At 43.2% G+C, this 22529-nt stretch overlaps 1 protein-coding gene across 3 annotated transcripts in view; it reads right to left on the bottom strand.

Annotated features, from left to right (window-relative positions):
• cdc42se2 (CDC42 small effector 2) overlaps positions 1-22529 on the bottom strand; it is a 248983-nt gene that overhangs the window by 152897 nt on the left and 73557 nt on the right. The window contains exon 1 of one of the 3 annotated variants that reach the window (XM_048595121.1): positions 828-1029. The exons of the other annotated variants lie outside the window; for them this stretch is intronic. The gene's annotated coding sequence lies outside the window, so the exon portion shown is untranslated. Of the gene's footprint in view, positions 1-827; positions 1030-22529 lie in introns of those variants that run through there. 3 annotated transcript variants of the gene reach the window in all.

The following is a 22529-nucleotide window of genomic DNA, read 5'->3' as shown; positions in this document are numbered from 1 at the left end:
GAGGGTAGAGCCTCTTAAAGATCAGGAGGTTGCCTTTGTGTTGAACCCCAGGAGATAGGAGAAATACTAAATGAATATTTTGTGTTAATTTTTACTGTGACAAAAGAAATAGTCTTGAGAATGCAGAGAAATAAACTTTGATGTTTTAAAAACAGTTCGCTTTACAGAAGAGAAAGTTTGGGATGTCTTAGAGAACGTGAAGGTAGATAAATCTCTGGGACTCTGGGAAGTATGGGAAGTAAGGGAAGACCTTATTAACTGCACAATTCATTAGTTTGCAGCTTCCTATCTTGCCAAATGCACTGGATAAACTAGACACAGAGAATTTTTAATATGGAAATCAGAGTAGGTATCTGTCGAATTCAGTTCATCGCTTGTTCCAACGGCCTCCTCAACGATGGACATCGAGTACGAATATCTCAAGACATGCTCCATGACACGATCGACCACGGACACTGACATCTGATATGTGTCAGCGTCTAAAAACCCTAATTGCACATCTCTGATCCACTTATAGCTCTTTAATACTGCATCATGGAAGACAGTGGCAAATACCACTGTAATGCAGCTGCAAGGACACTGTTTGCTCAGGACATGCACCGAGCTCATGGCGCAGACCAGGCTGTATTAAAATTAGAATTAGAGTTATCGTCACATGTACTCAAGTACGTGGATCCATGAGTACAGCAAAAAGAGAACAAAGTCAGCATTTCCATCTTAAGTACAAAGATACCTAGGCTCAAAATCTTAGGTATAAATTACAAAAAATAAACAAATAAAAGTTCAGCATTACAGTCCTAAAGCAGAAAATCCATGCTTGGCTTCACCTCGAGGCCAAGAGTCCGCTCTGGACTTCCTCACGGAGTCCGGGATTCTGCATTGGGATTCCTCTGGGAGGTCGAGCATACATGCTAGGATTCCTCAAGGCCGGGTGTCCGCGAGTCTGCTCTGGACTTCCTTGAAGCCGGGAGTCTGTCGAGCCCATGCTGGGCCCCCAAGAGGCCGAGAGTCCATCCCCCCTGGGCTTCCTTGAGGCCGCGGGTCCCTTGAATGTACGCTGGTTCAACTCTCCAACACCGACGTCATTTGAGGAATAGAGGTAAGGAGAGAGAAAAGAGAAAAAGAAAACAAACAGAGCAGATGACCTTCGGCTACTCCACCGCCATCTTGCTGAATCTACCCGCATCTCCAGCCGGTTCATTTTTCTCTGAGCACTCAATCACTCTGAGCCTATCTGCATGCTCACAACATATCTGCTTTGTCTTTTTTTCACTTTTTCTCCTCAGCTAAAGATAGCAGATTCACTGCCCTGCTATACTGTCTAGTACGGATACAAAGCCGGAAAGTTTGTCACAGTTGTCAGCAGTCCTTAATAAAGTTACGCAAGATGACTTTTGCTCAGGGGGTCCCATCACAATAGGTGTAGCTTCCAATACCAATCCAACGACTTAGTCTGTTTCTCAGGACGATCAGTCTCCTGAATCCTCTCCACATAAAAGGGTCGAGCCAAATATCAGCCCGATTTGACTCTTTCTGCCTTATTGTGGGCTGTTTTCCTCATGGAGTGAGACAGGTACAGGTATTAGGGAGATGAAAGTGGATGGCACAGCTGTTGCTTTCGGTGCAGGAGGGAAGGTATTCCGAGTGACTGAGTAGACACCTTAACGGGCATGCAGAATTAGCTGTACGAGGGTTTACCGTGGATGACAGTGAATGAGGGAAGCTGTTGAAGGCAATGTGAATGATACAGCATAAGCATTGGTGAAGATGTGCACAGGAGAGATTGAGTGAGTGTGAAGCATTAGACAGAAGATAATGGCACGCATACTGATGGAGTGCAAAAGGTCATTGCCTCCTTCTTACAGTGCAATGCATTCTTTCAGACTGCTGAGAATGCTTTGACCCAGGAGGTAACCTCGGACTTCCTCTGCTGGTCCTGGGGAAAGAGGAAATCCCACATGTGCATCACCCCATCCACCAAGATCTCCCTGCCCACAAGATAAGGCACCAAATATTCCCTTGTCTGCCATGTCTGGGCTAAATGTCAGGAACTATACAAGGCAAATCCAGACTAACAGTGCTTGACATCATGCGCAATGGCCTTTTAAACATGGTGTTGATGCCAGGGATGCACATCCACTACTGGGATATTCAGGGTATTCAAGTTATTCTGGGTATGGCACATGCTGGAATGCGGCTAGAATCAGGCAAGAAAGACATCATAGGAACAGGGGAGGTAGTTAATGAAGCTAGTTTGATTAGATAGAGGAGAAACAGTGAAGGGAATGGCAATATTCAGTCAGGATGATGAGCAGCTCAGAGGGGAAATTGGTGGTGGTCCCATGTATCCAATGCCCTTGTCTTTCTAGACAGCAATGGTCATTGGTTTGGAAGTGTTGTCTATGGAGCCTTGGTGAGTTAGTGCATCTTGCGAATGGACACAATTGATCAAATGACCTTCTATCCTAGTTATGCCTACATTTTTTGCCCAATTTTGCCTGCCCATTTATCCTTTGTAAAAGTTGAAATAGTTTGGAAAGTCTCAAAACCCCATCAAAGGTTCAGAGAATTTTGTACCAATTATGACAAACTATTTGCTCCTATCCATTTAACTTCAATTTAATTTACTCATTTTGTTCATTCGTACTACTAGCATTTTCCCAAGATCTGTTCAAACCTACACTTGAAGTTATGCTAATAAACTAATCTAAGAAATCTGGCGGTAAACAACCGACTTCCATTTCAGACATTTTCTGATCAGCCGACTCAGAGATGTTATGACACACCTCTGTTGCAGGTGGGACTTGAACCTGCGCCTCCTAGAGGTAGGAATACTACCACTGTGCCACAAGAACCCTCTGACTAAATTCATCAGAAACCAAAAACACCTGTCATAAATTATGTTAATACAGGCAAATCTAAATTATTAACTTTGAACTAAGATGTAGTTTTACCATTGCAGTTCAGTTTTCTACTCCGAATGACCATAATTCATGTGATCCTCAACAGTTTCAATAGATTATTCAACCATACTGAGGCAGGAAACTAATTAACAACCAGACTAAAACTTGGCTACACACTGCATGCAAAAAATACACACCAAATTACATACAACATTTTTTTCCCCCTTTTGGGTACAATTGCACATTTTCAATTATTACATAAACAGTAAAACTCACCCAGAGATAGTAGGAACAGCAGATGCTGGAGAATCTGAAATAACAAGGTGTAGAGCTGGATGAAGACAGCAGGCCAAGCAGCATCAGAGGAGCAGGAAAGCTGACGTTTCGGGCCTAGACCCTTCTTCATTTCTGAAGATGGGTCGAGGCCTGAAATGTCAGCTTTCCTGCTCCTCTGATGCTGCTTTCCTGCTCCTCTGATGCTGCTTGGCCTGCTGTATTCATCCAGCTCTACACGTTGCTATCTCAGTAAAACTCACTGCAGTCTTGTCACACAATAGACCTTTGTAACATATAGAACAAAGAACAAGAACAAAGAAAATTACAGCACAGGAACAGGCTCTTCGGCCCTCCGAGCCTGCGCCGATCCAGATCCTCTATCTAAACCTGTCGCCTATTTTCCAAGCATCTGTATCCCTCTGCTCCCTGCCCATTCACATATCTGTCTAGACACATCTTAAATGACGCTATCGTGCCCGCCTCTACCACCTCCGCTGGCAACGCATTCCAGGCACCTACCACCCTCTGCGTAAAGAACTTTCCACGCATATCTCCCTTAAACTTTTCCCCTCTCACCATGAAATCTTGACCCCTAGTAATCGAGTCCCCCACTCTGGGAAAAAGCTTCTTGCTTTTCCACCCTGTCTATACCTCTCATGATTTTGTAGACCTCAATCAGGTCCCCCCTCAATCTCTGTCTTTCTAATGTAAATAATCCTAATCTACTCAACCTCTCTTCATAGCTGGCGCTCTCCATACCAGGCAACATCCTGGTGAACCTCCTCTGCACCCTCTCCAAAGCATCCACATCCTTTTGGTAATGTGGCGACCAGAACTGTACGCAGTATTCCAAATGTGGTCGAACCAAGGTCCTATACAACTGTAACATGACCTGCCAACTCTTGTACTCAACACCCCGTCCGATGAAGGAAAGCATGCCATATGCCTTCTTGACCACTCTATCGACCTGCGTTGCCACCTTCAGGGTACAATGGACCTGAACACGCAGATCTCTCTGAGTATCAATTTTCCCCAGGGCTTTTCCATTTACCGTATAGTTCGCTCTTGAATTGGATCTTCCAAAATGCATCACCTCGCATTTGCCTGGATTGAACTCCATCTGCCATTTCTCCGCCCAACTCTCCAATCTATCTATATTCTGCTGCATTCTCCGACAGTCCCCTTCACTATCTGCTACTCCACCAATCTTCGTGTCATCTGCAAACTTGCTAATCAGACCATCTATACCTTCCTCCAGATCATTTATGTATATCACAAACAACAGTGGTTCCAACACGGATCCCTGTGGAACACCACTGGTCACAGTTCTCCATTTTGAGAAACTCCCTTCCACTACAACTCTGTCTCCTGTTGCCCAGCCAGTTCTCTATCCATCCAGCTAGTACACCCTGGACCCCATGCGACTTCACTTTCTCCATCAGCCTACCATGAGGAACCTTACCAAATGCCTTACTGAAGTCCATGTATATGACATCCACAGCCCTTCCCTCATCTATCAACTTTGTCACTTCCTCAAAGAATTCTATCAAGTTGATAAGACATGACCTTCCGTGCACAAAACCATGCTGCCTGTCACTAATAAGCCCATTTTCTTCCAAATGTAAATAGATCCTATCCCTCAGTATCTTCTCCAGCAGCTTCCCCACCACTGACGTCAGACTCACCGGTCTATAATTACCTGGATTATCCTTGCTACCCTTCTTAAACAAGGGGACAACCTCAGCAATTCTCCAGTCCTCCGGGACCTCACCCGTGCTCAAGGATGCTGCAAAGATATCTGTTAAGGCCCCAGCTATTTCCTCTCTCACTTCCCTCAGTAACCTGGGATAGATCCCATCCGGACCTGGGGACTTGTCCACCCTAATGCCTTTCAGAATACCCAACACTTGCCCCCTTCTTATGCCGATTTGACATAGAGTAATCAAACATCTATCCCTAACCTCAACAGCCGTCATGTCCCTCTCCTCGGTGAATACTGACGCAAAGTAGACATTAATAATCTCACTCATTTTCTCTGACTCTTCACATAACTTCCCTCCTTTGTCCTTGATTGGGCCAACCTTTTCTCTAGTACCGTCTTGCTCCTTATGTATGAATAAAACGCTTTGGGATTTTCCGTAATCCTGTTTGCTAAAGATATTTCATGACCTCTTTTAGCCCTCTTAATTCCTCATTTCAGATTGGTCCTACTTTCCCGATATTCTTCCAAAACTTCGAATGTTTTCAGTCGCCTAGACCTTATGTATGCTTCCTTTTTCCTCTTTGCGAGTCTTACAATTTCACCTGTCATCCATGGTTCCCTAATCTTGCCCTCTCCATCCTTCATTTTCACAGGGACATGTCTGTCCTGCACTCTTATCAACCTCTCTTTAAAAGCCTCCCACATATCAAATGTGGATTTACCCTCAAACAGTTGCTCCCAATCCACATTCCCCAGCTCCTGCCGAATTTTGCTATAGTTGGCCTTCCCCCAATTCAGCACTCTTCCTTTAGGACCACTCTTGTCTTTGTCCATCCGTATTCTAAAACTTACGGAATTATGATCACTATTCCCAAATTAATCCCCTACTGAATCTTCAACCACCTGGCTGGGCTCACTCCCCAACACCAGGTCCAGTATGGCCCCTTCCCAAATTGGACTATTTACATACTGCTCTAGAAAACCCTCCTGGATGCTCCTCACAAATTCTGCTCCATCTAAACCCCTAACACTAAGTGAATCCCAGTCAATGTTGGGAAAATTAAAATCTCCCAACACCACCATCCTGTTGCTCCTCCATCTTTCCATAATCTGTCTACATATTTGTACCTCTATCTCACGCTCGCTGTTGGGAGGCCTGTAGTTCAGCCCCAACATTGTTACCGCACCCTTCCTATTTCTGAGCTCTGCCCATATTGCCTCACTGCTCGAGTCCTCCATAGTGCCCTCCTTCAGCACACCTGTGATATCCTTTTTGACCAGTAATGCAACTCTTCCACCCCTTTTATCTCTCTCTCTATCCCGCCTGAAGCAGCTATATCCTGGGATATTAAGTTGCCAATCTTGCCCTTCCCTCAACCAAGTCTCAGTAATAGCAATAACATCATACTCCCAGGTACTAATCCAAGCCCTAAGTTCATCTGCCTTACCTACTACACTTCTCGCATTAAAACAAGTGCACCTCAGACCACCTGTCCCTTTGCGTTCATCATCTGCTCTCTGCCTCCTCTTCCCCTTAGTCACACTGACTTCATTATCTCGTTCCTTACAGGCTTTAGTCACTACCTCCTTACTGTCCACTAACCTCATTTGGTTCCCATCCCCCTGCCACATTGCCATATAGAATTCCAGTACCAAATATCTGAATGCACTGATTTATGAAACACCAGTGCCACTCCCTCAGAGCATCTAAACTACCAGTCAATGCTAAAAGTGAGACATTTGTGAATAATTCTCATGGCAGAATAAAGCATCATCTAAACATGAGAGGAGACGTGATATCGGTCTACAAAATTATGAGAGGCATAGATAGGGTGGATAGTCAGATGCTCTTTTCCAGGGTTGAAGTTTCAATTACAAGGGGGCACAGGTTCAGGGTGAGAGGGCAAAAGTTTAAGGGAGATGTGCGAGGAAAGTTTTTCACGCAGGGAGTTTGTAGGAGCATGGAATGCACTGCCAGAGGCGGTGGTGGAAGAAGGGACATTGGTGACATTTAAGAGGCATCTGGATGGTTACATGAATAGGGAGGGAATGGAGGGATACGGACCGAATAGGGGCAGATGGTTTGTTTTTTCAGTTTAGTCAGGGCATGATGATCGGCATGGGCTTGGAGGGCCGAAGGGCCTGTTCCTATGCCGTACTTCTCTTTTGTTCTTTTGTTTTGTTCATAGAATCAGGTCAAATTCCATAGCCTGAATAACTAGTTGTCATGTACTGCAGCATCTTGGCTAAACTTGGTTACAGTTTAATATATAGTGTACAAAAACTTCCATTGCTATTTCTTTGGGAAAAACTTTCAATAGTAGTTTACAGAAAATATATTTGTAGACAATAAAATGTAAAACATAATCTTAAGTTTCAGATTGAAATTTTATTTCTTAAAACAAGATCAGGGCTGGTAAAAATACAAAAATATAATTTTGAAGAATGTATAGAATAATATAAATATCAACTGCTAAAATCGAATCTGAAATCCATTAGACTTTTGTTTTAAGGATTAATCATTTTTAAAAACCACAAGAAATGTGTTCAGGTAGACTTTATGGTAACTGTGAAAATGTTGACAGCTAACATGTTACTTTATTTTAAATGAGATACACATACTGTTTATAAGCATAAAGTCTACTATCTAACATAAGAACTAGCAGCAAGAGTAGGCAATTCAGCCCTTCGAGCTTGCTCCACCATTTGATGTAATCATGGCTGATCTCATATTGATCTCAACTCCATTTTCATGCCTGCTCTCCATAACCCTCCAACCCATTACTAATTTAAAAATCTGTCTACTTCCTCCTTAAAATTACTCAATATCCTAACATCCATCTCCAAACTCCAGGATCAGGTCTCTGCTCCCCACTCTGTAACCAGATTCTTGACTTCCTGACCAATATACCACAAGGATAGGCAACAACACCTATTCCATGACAATCCTCAACAGCAGTGCCCACGAGGCTGTGTACTCGGTCCACTACTATAATCTGTGTGGCCAAATTCCGCATCAACTCCATTTACGGGTTTGCTGATGACACCACCATTGTAGGTCTGATCTCAAACAACAACGAATACAGGGATGAGATTGCATCCTTGCCGGCATAATGTAAAGACATGATGTAAAGGTTATTGACTTCAGGAAGCAGATTGGAGAGCACGCCCCTGTCTGCATCAATAGTGCTGAGGTGGAGAAGTTGAAGAGTGTCTAATTCCTGGGAGTGACGATCATCAACAATCTGTCCCGGTTCACCCACGTTGACACTGCAGTCAAAAAAGCACAACAACGCTTCTTCTTCCTGAGAAGGCTGAGGAATTTCAGAATGTCCATAAAGGCTCCTACAAATTTTTATGGATGCATCATAGAAAGCATCCTATCTGGATGCATCACAGCACGGTATGGCAACTGCTCTTCCCAAGGCCACAAAAAACTATAGAGAGTTGTGAACAAATCCCAGTCAATCACACAAAGATACATAATCAAAGATCCCTCCCACCCCGGTTATACTTTCTTTCATCCTCTTCCATTGGACAGAAGATATAAAATTTTGAATGCATGTAAGAACAGCTTCTTGCCTGCTGTTATCAGACTTTGAATGGACCTCTTAAATGTTAATGTTGATCTCTCTCTGCACCTTCTCAGCAGCTGCAACACTATATCCTGCACTCTACTCGAAAAGCCTGAAGCACTGTATAGTACAACCTGCGTGTAAAGCATGTAAGACAACACCTTTCACTGTACCTCAGTATTTATGACAGTTATGAATCAAACCAAATCATCTACTACATTCTCAGGTAGTGACTTCACAGATTTACCTTGAAGACCTTTTTAAAGAAGTAATTTCTCCTTATCTCCTTTTGAAATCAGCTACCCCTTATCCTAAGACTATGACTTCTCATTTTAGTACAATAAAACTAAGAACTGTAGATGCTAGAGACCTGAAATAAAATACAGAAATTGCTAGCAAAACTCAGTAAGTCTGGCAACATCTATGAAGAGAAAACAAAATTAACATTTTGAGTCCGATGACTTTTCATCACCTGACTCTTCATGAATAGTCACTAGACTTGAAATATTAACTTTGCATTCTCTCCACAGATACTGCCACACTTTTCATTCCAGATTCTGCACATGAAGAAATATCCTTCCTACAGCTACTTTGTCAATTCTCTTCAGCATCTTGAAGGAATCTCAAAGTGAACAATATTAATTACTATACTCGATCTTGGTACTATTTTAGATCCCAGAACACTAAACTGTTATATTATAAAATGTCCAACCAGATCTTAAAATAAATACTAGGAAGAAACGTGATACAACTAATTTTAGTTAACATGTTGAGAAAAACTTATAGTGCATTCACTGCATCATTTCTCAAATGATTCAAAGCTTTTTGCTTCCACTAGCATAATCAGAAGTTCACCCTAAATGCTTTTCACTCTCAGTATGAAAAACTATATGTTTCCTCAACAGTTGCATGCTTATGGATGAAGAGGTCAACTTTCTCCAGCCTTTCCTTGTAACATAATCCACTGACATCAGTGATCAGCTTCATGATGACCATTTCCTTAATCATTAATAAGCCAATGCATGATGGGGGAAGGTTGCATTGTGCTTATTGAGACAACTGTGAAAAATGCTTCCACCCAGAGTTTAACTCAGTCAGGCTGTCACAACTCAACTGTTACATGTAGATTACAATTTTTACTCTACCAAAGTATGTGCATGCAAAATCATGAGCTCCAGCACAAGGTAAAACTTGTAATTGTACGTTTTTTTGAAGGTAAAAGTATTATAGCCTCATTTATATGTGACAAATTTAAGACTACTAACCAAAATAACTGCATTAAAATCTTATAATGATCACCATCACCATTTCAGTCAATGTCAATATGGTACTTAAGACTGTAATATAAAGATAGAAGTAGAAGCAGGAGTAGGCCATTCAACCCCTACAGCCTGCCCGCCATTCACAATGATAATGGTTGATCAGTGAGCTCAATACTCTAACCCCTATATCCCTCGATGCCGTTAGCTACAAGAACTATATATACTTCCTTCTTGAAAACACAATGATTTGGCCTTAAGCACTTTCTGTGGTAACACATTCCACAGGCTCATCATCGCTGGGTAAAGAAATTTCTTCTCATATCAGTCCTAAAAGGTTTACCTGTTATCCTTAAACTATGACCCCTGGTTATGGATTCCTCCATCATCAGGAACATCCTTCCCTCATCTAACCTGTCTCATTCTGTTAGAATTTTATAAATTTCAATAAGATACTCATCTCCCCATTCTTCTGCAACTCATGTATCTTTAGTGTCTCAACTATCTACATTTTTTTTCAATCATACCCAACTCTTTGCTTTTTGTCCTAAAGGTAGCAGTTGATGTAGGGGGAGAATGCCAAAGGCACAATTTCTCTGGTGTTTCAGCAAAGTTTTAATTACTGATGTATAGTGTCAGGTAGATACTTACCGGTAGGCTAGTCCATTATGAGAGTCAACATTATTGAGCCTAATATTACTGCCATTCAACATCCATAAAACCGTATAGTTTCCAGTAGGAACCATTAGATAATAATGATCAGTGATTCAAACCCTGGCTGGCAGTTTTCTCTCCCTGGCACAGACCAAAAATCTTAACCAGAACATCCCCATTCTGTACGGCCCATCAAGACATTACCGAGCAACTATTCACAAAGCCAATGGGACCTTAAATGCTTAATAAATAGCTATTGTACCTACTTGTACTTCATTTTTGGTAATGCCAATGCTCATTAGTGCAATCATTTAACAAACAAGGAGTTATTCACAATCCTATTTGAGAGATGGAATAGATTGTCATCCAACTATTTTTTTCACACTGTTCCTTAAAAAAAGTTTGCTGAGGTAGTACACTTGAATTTTCACTGCAGTGCACACTATGATAGTTCAGGAATGCAGTACTTATGGACCTTGATAAACTTACATTGCAATATAAAGTAGAGCACTTTTTTTGGCTTTGCTGAAATAGAATGTAATTTTGGGTGACTCAAATGTCTGTTACTGTTACCAAAAACAGATTAACAGTCATTTATCTCACTAATGTTCATATTATTATTGTACAAAAAGGTCAATCATGTAGACAAAGCAGTAGCCAATGCATTTTTCTGATTAATTCTAGATATTTTCGAATCAACCTGTTCAGTGATGTTATTGCACAACTTTAGAGCAACTGGGACTTGAAACCAGGCCTCCTGGCCCAGGAGCAGGGATATCACCATTGTGCCATGTGCAAAATGCTCTGTGTTTGATAAGACTTCCTCTGAATAGACAGCTAACTTAACTCCTTAGAGAAGTTCAGATATGAACATTAATTAAGAAGGTATTAAATAAAAACTATGACAGTGCACGGGTACCAAGCACAAAACACTATCATTGATTTTTTTTTGTGAAAGAGGTGCCAACGCAAATTGTACTGTCAAGCTTGTGAATAATAGATGAATTACATGGGTTAAAAGGCATTCACATACAAATAATCTTGACAATTTCCTTCCTTTAATTTATATAAACTAATATGGCAGTACAGTCTGCTTTGACAATTTTGAATTAATCAGAAATACCCATCAAAAATTAACTTCAGGACAGTTTTAATTGTTATTGGAATTTACTATTTCAAGATCTTGGCTGGAATTGTTTGAAGATTGAAATTATCCTTTGGCTATCAAAAACCTAATGAAGTTTGAAACCTTGTGTCTCAAATCATAACTAACATCAAGCACAAAATCTAATCAATGTGCTTTACTTGATATTACAATTTAAGGGCTCTTGCATGGTGGAAAATGGTGATTTTTGTTTAGGTGCTCCAAATAACTAATAAATTTTACATGCACACTTTAATTAATTCTATACTGTTCATAAATGAAAATGTTCTGTTTGCCCAATACAGTCATATGTCCCCAGAGAGCTCATAAATTATTCTGAGTAATTTACTTATGTTCCTGGGTTAGGTATTGCGCTTGAAGAACTCTTTAATCACTGCATTTAAAAAGGTATCCTAGCAAATTATGCCATGTTTGTTTGGAAGCAATTACCCTAACATGCAGATTAAATTATACTTTCACAAATTATTCCACAAATATTATTGATAAAACTGGAAGATATTTTACATTTTAAATTTATGGAGAATCTTTTTGAATATTGACATTAAATATATCATTCAAAAAATTCTACAATGCATAAGGCTTATTGTTAGAATATGCAAGTGATCCATTCGTATATCAATACAATATTCTTTAGTCTTCACAATTGGGTTGACACAGTAGAATCTAGAATAAACCTATTGAAATCTATTGGGTTAACAATTACATGTTAATACCACAAGACAGAGTGAAGTCAGTAATGTCATTTCAGTTGGACTTTCCAAATAATGCAGTAAACACCTTTGCACCTTCTGTTGAGTTCATTTTGTTTGAAAATGCTTTTTCAGGACTTTTGAAAAGTGGATCATTAAATTCAGATGACAAAAGCAATGACTAAAAAACCAAGTACCTCCAGCACATTCTGCAGTTTTCACATTAATGATCACACAAAAATTTCTTACACAGCCTTCTCCAGGTTCTCTTAAAAGCCTGTCAAGAGATCCAATGAATGCATGCAAAATTTCAGTGAAGACAAAGAGGGATTCTTGAAAGACAGTAAGTAAATAAAGTGATGCTTCAATGTTCCAACTGTAGTTCACCAGGCAAAACACATTTTGCCAAATTTGAACATCAGATTGAACTTAAATTCCTGAATGGTATTATCCTTGTTTTCTTCTAACTGATGCACTGACTTAAAATCAAATTACAATAAGAAAGTTTAAAGAAGTTTAAAAATAAATTACCCGACTGCTGAACTCTCAAATACTTTGCAGACTTCAGCCTGACCCAACTTTCTTGGAATACGTTATGCATTTTTCAAAAACCTTTTGCAGAAAGATAGCCACTCTGTGATCCAGTCTGACAAGTATTAGTATCTGCACTTCAATACAACTCAATGGAACAGGCTAGATACAAATTGATGTTTTCCTAACTGTAATATTTCTACATTTTTCAATGTTGAAACAGAAAACTGAAAGGTTACTTGGACGAAATTTTGATTAGGCAATGGGTATTAAAGGTTGCAATCCATGCTGATACATGGAGTTAACAAACAGATCACACTTGATCTAACTGAATAATGCTAAATAAAAATCTAAAGAACTGCAGATGTTGTAAATCAGAAACAAAAATAGAGATTGCTGGAAAAGCTCAACATGTCTGGCAGCATCTTTGGAGAGAAATCAGAGTTAACGTTTCAGGACACGTGACCCTTCCTTAGAACTGATGGTAGCTAATAAAATCTCAGTTTATGTTCAGAAGATAGGGTGGAGAGAGGGGTGTAGGGAAGAAATGATAGATGGGATTGGAGCCCAAAGAGAGAGAAAATAGTTGGAAAGACAATGGAGTGGATAACAACCTGGCTAGTAGGGTGAATAGCTATGAATGGAGATTGTTAGTGGCTAACAATGAGTTATGTGTAGTTGTAGACTATGTGATAACAAAGCCTGGTGTGTGGGCATTGGGGGACATGGGAGAGCTCAAGCCCTAAAGTTATTGAACTCAATATTGAGTCAGGAAGGCTGCATGGTCTCCAAGTGGAAAATGAGGTGCTGTTCTTCCAGTTTGCGCTGAGTTTTGCTGGAGCACTGCAACAAGCCTGAGACAGAGATGTTGGCCAGGGAACACGGTGGTGTGTTGAAGTGGCAGGCAGTTAGAAGTTCAGGGTCTTTTTTTGCAGACGGAACACAAATGTTCTGCAAAGCAGTCACCCAGACTATGCTTTGTTTCCCCAATGTAGAGGAGACCACATTGCGAGCAACGAATGCAGTAGACTAGATTGTGTGAAAAGCAAGTAAAAGCACTGCTTCACCTGGAAGGTGTGTTTGGGCCCTTGGATACTGAGAAAGGAGGAAGTAAATGGACTTCTGTGGTTGCAGAGAAAGGTACTGCGAGGCTGCAGGGAAGTGTTGGGAGTGAAGGAGGAGTGGACCCCTGTGGAAGGCTGGTGGTGGCATCTTGCTGGAGGTGGCAGAAATCGTAATTAATCATCCTCTGGATGTGGATGCTGGTGGGATGGTAGGTCAGGACAAGGGGGGCCCTATCACTGTTGCGGCAGGGAAGAAAGTGGGTGAGGGCCAAAGTGCAGGAGATGGATCTGACCTTGCTGAGAGCTCTGTCAAAAACAGTGCTGGGGAATCCTCTGTTGAGGAAAAAGATGGACATTTCGGAGTCTCTCTTGTCAAAGTTGGCATCATCAGGACAAATGTGACAGAGACAGAGGAATTGGGAGAATGGCGTACACTCTTTACTTGAAGCAGGGTGCAAGAATATATAGTCCAGGTAACTGTGGGGAAACGAAGTGTAGACTGGGTAAGCAGAGACATTTTCCCCTCCCCTCCTTTGTCAGCCTTCCACAGGGACCATTCCCTCCAGGACACCCTGGTCCACTCTTCTTTCAGTCCCAATACTCCCCCATAGCCTCACGGCACCTTCCACTGCAACTGCAGAAGGCATAACACCTGTCCATTAAATTTCTCGCTCCTCTGTATCCAAGTACCCAAACACACCTTCCAGGTGAAGCAGCACTTTACTTGCTCTTCATGCAATCTAGTCTACTGCATTTGCTGCTCACAATGTGGTTGCCTCTACATTGGGGAAACAAACAGTAAGCTGGGTGACTGCTTTGCGGAACACTTGCATTCTGTCCCCAAAAAATGACCCTGAACTTCTAGCTGCCTGCCACTTCAACACACCACCGTGTTCCTTGATCAATATCTCTGTCTCAGGCTTGTTGCAGTCCTCCAGCGAAGCTCAGTGCAAAACTAGAAGAACAGCACCTCTTTTTCTTCTTGGGGACCCTGTAGCCTTCTGGACTTAATATTGAGTTCAATAACTTTAGGGCTTGAGCTCCCTCATGCCCTTACCCAAACCCCCACACACCAGGCCTTGTTATCACATAGTCTGCCACTACACTCAACCCATTGTTAGCACTAACAGTCTCCATTAATAGCTATTCACCCTCCCAACGAGATTGTTATCCACTCCTTTGTCTGTCCAACTGTTCTCTCTCTTTGGGCTCTATCCCCACCTACCATTTACTCCTTACCCCCTTGCCCCACACTGTCTTCTGCACAAAAACTGACATTTTTCTAGTTACCATCAGTTCTGAGGAAGGGTCACTCAACCCGAAATGTTAACTCTGATTTCTGTCCACAGATGCTGCCAGACTTGCTGAGCTTTTCCAGCAATCTCTATTTTTGTTTCTGATTTACAGCATCCACAGTTCTATCAATTTTTATTTAGTATTTAATTCACTGCCATTTCTGTTCTCGGCATGCCCATCTTGAAGTTCTGCTCCTCTCTCCAGCAGGATTTCTGTTCCAATCATTTTTCTTGCCACTGTCATTAATTTCAATTTCGCTCCTGGTGTTTGAACAGGTATTTGCTAAAACCCATTTCCACAGCCACATCACATTCCTCAGTGACTGCCACTAGGTCAGACTCATCCCACGTGGATTCCAACTCAAGTTTCATCCTTCCTGCTTTGATTCCAACCAGCAACATAAGTATCTGCATGATATTCGCCGGGTCCTGAGATTTGCCGCATTCTGAGATTAACACACTGTGCCATGCTTCGTCATATGCACACTCCCACCCTTAACCTCTCTCTCTAACAGCATCGCATCACGCTGACCGAGGGCTGCTTTGTTTCCCAGTTCCACTTCATCATCTGCCTCATTTGATGTGCTGACAAGAAATCGTTTCCTATCAGGCATCAAGGCACACAAGATGCAACCACTTAGAGATAACCATGGCTCACTGGAACCTTCCTCCCCTCCCCTACCTTCTGTCTCCATCCCCTCCCCCAACCCCACCTCCTGTTGTGTATTCATCATCCCTCCTGACCTCCTGCTCTCTGCTTCTGAATATTCGGCACTCAGCAAAGGTCACAGTTTAATTTGAATGAATTTCGGCCACCGACATGTCGTTGAACTCTTCTTCCATCACCTCCGCCTCTGTGCCCATTTCTTTAGACAAGCGTCTTCTCCCCATCCCACAGATCCCTTCACCCACCTCCAACTTGGACGCCTCCCTATGGCCTTTTACCTGTAGTTGACCTGTTCATTGAGAACTGTTAACGTGACATAGGTCACCTCAATTTCTCTACACCCCTTACCCATTCCAACCCACCCTCTTGGAAACTGATTGCATTCCACACTCTCAGATCCAACCTAACTTTGTAATTAAGCCTGCCGCTAAGGGTGGTGCTGTTGTTATCTAGCAGACTGACCTCTTCATTGCAGAGGCTGAGCGCCAGCTCTCAGATACCTCCTTCTATCTACCCTGGGACCATGACACCATGATGGAACATCAGGCCATTGTGTCAACTATGATAACCAGCCTCAAATCTCCAAGCTGATAGTCCTCCAACCCCACACAGCTCACTTCCACCTCCTTCCCAAAAGTCACAAACAGGACTGCCTGGGCAGACCCACAGTTTCTGCTTGCTTCTGCCCCACAGAACTCATGTCTTCATACCTTGATTCAGTCTGTTCTACCCATTTACAATCCCTTTGCAAGTCCATCCCCCACCAGGAGTGTCTCAGGGCTCTCCACTTCTTCCTGGAACAATGGCCTGAACTGTCCCCTTCCACTAAGAGCCACCTTCACCTGGTTGAGCTTGTCCTCACCCTGAACAACTTTTATTTTAACTCCTGTCATTTTCTTCAGGTCAGAGGTATGGCCATTGGTACATGTGTAGGCCCCAGGTATGCCTGTCTCTTTGTGGAACATGACTTGTTCCAGTCCTATCCGGCCCACCTCTAACTCTTTCTCCGGTATATCAACATCGTCACTGGTGCTGCCGTTCTCTCTGCCAGAATTGGAAAAGTTTATCGATTTCACTTCCAATTTCTAATCTGCTCGCACCTTCACCTGGTCTATCTTTGACTCCTCCCATCCCTTCCTCACCATCTCTGTTTCCATTTCTGTGGGTAGACTGGCCACCAATATCCACTATAAATACACAGGCTCCTATAGTTACCTGGAATACACATTCTCATACTCTGCTTCCTGTGAAGAGTCTATTCCATTCTCTCAATTCCTCCATCTCTGTTGCATTTGTTCTGATGATGCCAACTTCGACAAAGGAGCCTTCGAAGTATCCACCTTCTTCCTCAACAAAGGATTCCCCAGCACTATTGTTGAGAGGGCTGTCAGCCGAGTCATAACCAATTCCCACACACCAGACACATATTCCCCTCCCCTTCCTTGTCAGCCTTCCACAGGGACTATTTTGTCTGGGACACCCTGGTCCACTCTTCCTTCACTCTCAACATTCCCCCACAGCCTCACTGCATCTTCCGCTGCAACCGCAGAATGTTTAACACCTGTCTGTTTACTTCCTCTGTCCTCAGTATCGAAGGACCCAAACACACCTTCCAGGTGAAGCAGCGCTTTACTTGCACTTCACACAATCTAGTCTACTGCATTTGCTGCTCACAATGTACATTGGGGAAATAAAGGGTACGCTGGGTGACCACTTTGCAGAACACTTGCATTCCTTGGCCAACATCTCTATCTCGGACTTGTTGCAATGCTCCAGTGAAATTCAGCACAAACTGGAAGAACAGCACCCCATTTCCTGCCTGGGGACCCTGTAGACTTCCAGACTCAATATCGAGTTCAATATCTTTAGGGCTTGAGCTCTCTCATGTCCTTATCCCCATCCAAGGCCCAAGCACAAAGTGAGTCTAACCTGGGCTCTTCTTGGAGTTGAACCAGCACAAAAATCAACATTTCACCAGGACTGGGGAGGGGGAATGGATCCCGCAAGTAAATAGAAAGAGGGGGTGGGGCTGGGAGAAAGGTAGGTGGGATACAGGTGAATTGAGGTAGGAGGTTATTGTGGTCACCTGACCTGCTGTGCTTTTCCAGCTTCACATCAATTGACTCTGGCTTCTAGTATCTGCAGTCCTTACTGTCTTCAAGTCACCATCTGGTACAGATCATGTGCAATGTTCAAACTAGGAGGGCTTGTTGTGAATCCATACAGAGGCTGCATGGAAACTGCTGAGGGTACCCCAACCATGTTTTTATTCTGCCAGACATCCATTTTCTGATGAGAAATGGGCAGACAACATTTGAACGAAAAAACACGCTCAATGTCTCTCACTTTATCTCACACAGTAGCATCATACAGCATAGAAAAAAACCCACCATGTTAATGCCCACCAGCAAACACCAAATTATACTAATCCCATTTAGAACACTGAAAATAGAACATTTTCAGCACAGGAACAGGCCCTTTGGCTCACAATGTTGTGCCAAACATTACGCCAAATCAAACTAATCCCTTCTGTCTGCCCTTGGTCCAAATCCCTCCATTCCTTGCATATTCATGTGCTTATCTAAAAGTCCCGTAAATGCCCTATCGTACCTGCCTCAACCACCACTCTTGGAAGTGTATTCCAGACTCCTACCACTCTCTGTGTCAAAAACTTACCCCTCACATCTCCTTTGAGCTCTCCCCTCTCACCTTAAATGCATGCTCCCTAGAATTAGACATTTCAACAGTGGAAAAAAAAAGATTCTGATCGTCAACCCTACCTATGAATCTCATAATTTTATAGATTTCTATCAAGTCTCCCCTCAGCCTCCGCCACTCAGAGAAAACAACCTGAGATTTTCTAGCCTCTCCTTATAGCTCATACCCTCTAATCCAGACAACATCCTGGTAAACCTCTTTTGCACCCCCTCCAAAGCCTCCACATCCTATAATGTGGTGACCAGAAATGAACACAACAATTTAAGTGTGGCCTAACCAAAATCTTATAAAGCTGCAACATGACATCCTGACTCTTGTACTCAATTTCTTGACCAATAAAGGCAAGCATGCCACACACCTTCTTTATCACCGTATCTATTTGTGTGGCAACTTTCAGGGAGTTATGGACTTGAACCCCAAGATCCCTCTGTACGTCAATGCTGTTCAGAGTCCTGCCATTAACTGTATTCTTTTCCTTAACATTTGATGTCCAAAGTGTAGTACATCACACTTACTCAGATTGATCTCCATCTGCCATTTCTCTGCCCATATCTGCAAGTGATCTCTATCCCGTTGTATCCTCTGACAACTTTCTACACTATCCACAACTCCACTGATCTTTGTATCGTTTGCAAACTTATAACCCACCCATCTATATTTTCATGTAATTCATTTACATATATCACAAACAGTAGAGGTCTCAGTACAGATCCCTGCAGCACACCACTAGTCACGGACCACCAGCTTGAAAAACACCCTTCCACCACTTGCCTCTGTCTTCAATGGGCAAGCCAATTCTGAATCCATGCAGCCAAGTGACCGTGGATCCTATGCATCTTAATCTTCTGGATAAGCCTACCATGAGGGACCTCGTCGAAAGCCTTACTAAAATCCATGTAAACAATATCCATTGCTGTACCCTCATTGATCACCTTTATCACCTCCTTGAAAAATTCAAGCAAGTTAGTAAGACATGATCTGCTATGCACAAAGCCATACAAACTGTCCCTAATTGGGCCATGCTTTTCCAAATGTGTGTATCTGTAAGAATTCTCTCCAATAGCTTCCCAACCACTGATGCGAGACTCACCTGTCTATAACTTGAACAGAGGAACAACGTTAGCTCTCACCAGTCCTCTGGAACCTCTTCAGTGGCTAGTGAGGATACAAAGACCTTAGTCAAGGCCATAGTAATTTCCTCTCTTGCCTCTTTCAGAAATCTGGGGTAGATACCATCGGACCCCGGGGACTTATCCATCTTAATGCTCTTCATTAGCGATCCAACACCACTGCTTTCTTGATGTCAAAATGCCCTAGCATATTAGCATGCTCCACATAAATCTCACTATCCTCCATATCCTTCTCCTGGGTGAATATCGATGCAAAGTACTCATTTAGGATTTCACCCACATCCTCTGCCTCCAAGCACAAGTTCCTGCCTTTATCTTTGACTGGTCCTATTTCTCACTAGTTATCCCCTTGTTTTTAATGTATCTGTAGAATGCCTTGGGATTCTCTTTAAATCTACTTGCCAAGGTCATTTCTTGCACCCTTTTTGCTCTCTTCATTCCCTTCTTGAGTACTTTCCTGCTTTCCTTATATTCCTCACGGGCCCTGTCTGATTTTAGCTTCCTAATCCTTACATATGCTTCTTTTTCCCTTTTGACACATAGACTGTGATTTTCAACGCTCATCCAGTCGCTTCTTAAATGTGCAAGAGTATCCATCTTCACCACCCTCTCAGGCAGCACGTTCCATATTTTTACCTCTCTCTAGATGAAAAAACGTTTTCTCAGATCCCCTATAAACCACTTACTCCTTACCTTAAACTTAGTCTAAACTCTCTAGTCTAAGACATGACTGCATGGGGAACAGATTCACATGATCTGCCCTATCTATGCCTCTTATAGATATGTATACTTCAATCACATTCCCCTCAGCTTCCTCTGCTCCAGGGAAAACAAACCCAGCCTATCTGGTTTCTCCTCATGACTTAGACTTTCCATCCCAGGCAACATCTTGGTGAATCTCCTCTGCACCCTTTGCAGTGCAAACACGAAAGAAGTGACACGACATAGACACACCGGGGAAGAGGCCGTTCACCTGCTCCGGAGTGTGCAAAGTACTCATTTAAGTTCAGTGATTCGTTCAGCCTGCAGACGCACCAGCGAGTCCACACCAGCAAGAGACCGTTTATCTGCTCTGAGTGCAGGAAGGGATTCACTGATTCATCCAACCTACAGAGGCACCGGTGTATTCCCACCCGGGAGAGGCCATTCACCTGCTCCAAGTGTGGATAGGGCTTCAGTGATTCATCCAGCCTGCTGACCCACCAGCGGGTTCACATAGGGGAAAGGCCGTTTATCTGCTCCAAGTGCAGGAAGGGATTCACGCAGTCAGCCAATCTGCTGGCTCACCAGCGAGTTCACACCGGGGAGAGGTTGTTCACCTGCCCTGTGTGCGGGAAGGAATTCAGTCAGTCATCCAACCTGCTCACTCACCGGGGATTTTTCTCCACTCCAGGGAGAGTCCCTTTATCCGCTCCATGTGCGGGAATGGATTTGATGACTCAGCCACCCTGCAGACACACTGGCAGGTTTATTATGGGGAGATGCCGTTTACCTACATCGAGTACGGGAAGGGATTCACTCATTCCTCCCACCTCCTGAAGCACCAGCACAGTCACACTGGGGACAGGCTGTACATCTGCTCTGAGTGCGGCAAGGCCTTCAGTCAGCTGTCCAACCTGCTGACCCACGGGCGCATTCACACGGGGGAGAGTCCATTCACCTGCTCAGACTGTGGGAAGGGATTCACTCAGTTATCCAGTCTGCTGACCCACAGGCGTACTCACACCGGGGAGAGGCCGTTCACCTGCGCTGTGTGCGGGAACAGATTCAACGATTCCTCCACCCTGTGCAAACACCAGCTTGTCCACACCGGGGAGAAGACCTTCACCTGCACCCTGTGTGGGAAGGGGTTCACTTCTTCCTCCAACCTGGTGAGGCACTAGAGTGGTCACACCAATTAGAGACCCCTGCAGCCCTCTGATTTTGGGTGGCACCTTTTCTAAAAATCTGAGGAACCGCGACAAGGAGAGAGTGTTCGGCTGCTTCCACAACACAAAGAGGTTTGGATAAGTGCGTATGCATCAACAGGTTCACAAAGTGATTCAAGGGTTAGATTCTGATGTTGCTCACATCCAGGACTGAATCATGTTCATTCCGACTGCTGAGGGTGTCTGTTGCTGCTGACATTAATAAGCCCAAAGACTGAGCTGGAGATTAAAATTGTGGATGTGTTAAATACAACAGCTATATTAAAAATTTTTAAAAAAGAAAAAAAAGAGGGGCAGCATGGTGGCTCAGTGGTTAGCACTGCTGCCTCACAGCGCCAGGGACCCAGGTTCAATTCCAGCCTCGGGTGACTGTCTGTGTGGAGTTTGCACATTCTCCCTGTGTCTGCATGGGTTTCCTCCAGGTGCTCCAGTTTCCTCCCACAGTCCAAAGATGTGCAGGCTAGGTGGATTGGCCATGCTAAATTGCCCCTCATGTTCAGGGATTTGTAGATTAGCTGGGTTATAGGGGGATGGGTCTGGGTGGGATGCTCTGAGGGGGTCAGTGTGGACTTGTTGGGCCAAAGGGCCTGTTTCCACACTGTGGGGATTCTATGATTCTGATAGTGTGCTGGTCAGAGCTACACACAGCATTCTATCTGGGGTCTACCCAATGTTTTATAAATTTGCAACAAGACTTCCTTGCTGCTATATTTTATGCCTGGCTAATGGAGACAAACATCCCGTACGCCTGTTCTGATACCTTCAGGGATCTGTGGGCTTGTACACCAAGGTCCATTTGTTCCTCAATACTTCCTAGTTGTCTAAATCCTTCCCTTATTAGACCTCCCAAGATGCATCAGGATTAGATTCCATCTGCCACTGACCTGCCCAATTACCAGCTGATCAATATCAGACTGTAGCCTGAGACCATCTTCCTCATCAGGAACACCACCAATTATTGTGTCACCTGCAA

Source organism: Rhincodon typus, chromosome 3 (assembly GCF_021869965.1).
Source record: "Rhincodon typus isolate 14 chromosome 3, sRhiTyp1.1, whole genome shotgun sequence".
NCBI classification, from domain to species: domain Eukaryota; kingdom Metazoa; phylum Chordata; class Chondrichthyes; order Orectolobiformes; family Rhincodontidae; genus Rhincodon; species Rhincodon typus.
Note: the sequence above shows the minus strand (reverse complement) of the source record. Positions and strands in the feature narration are given on the sequence as shown.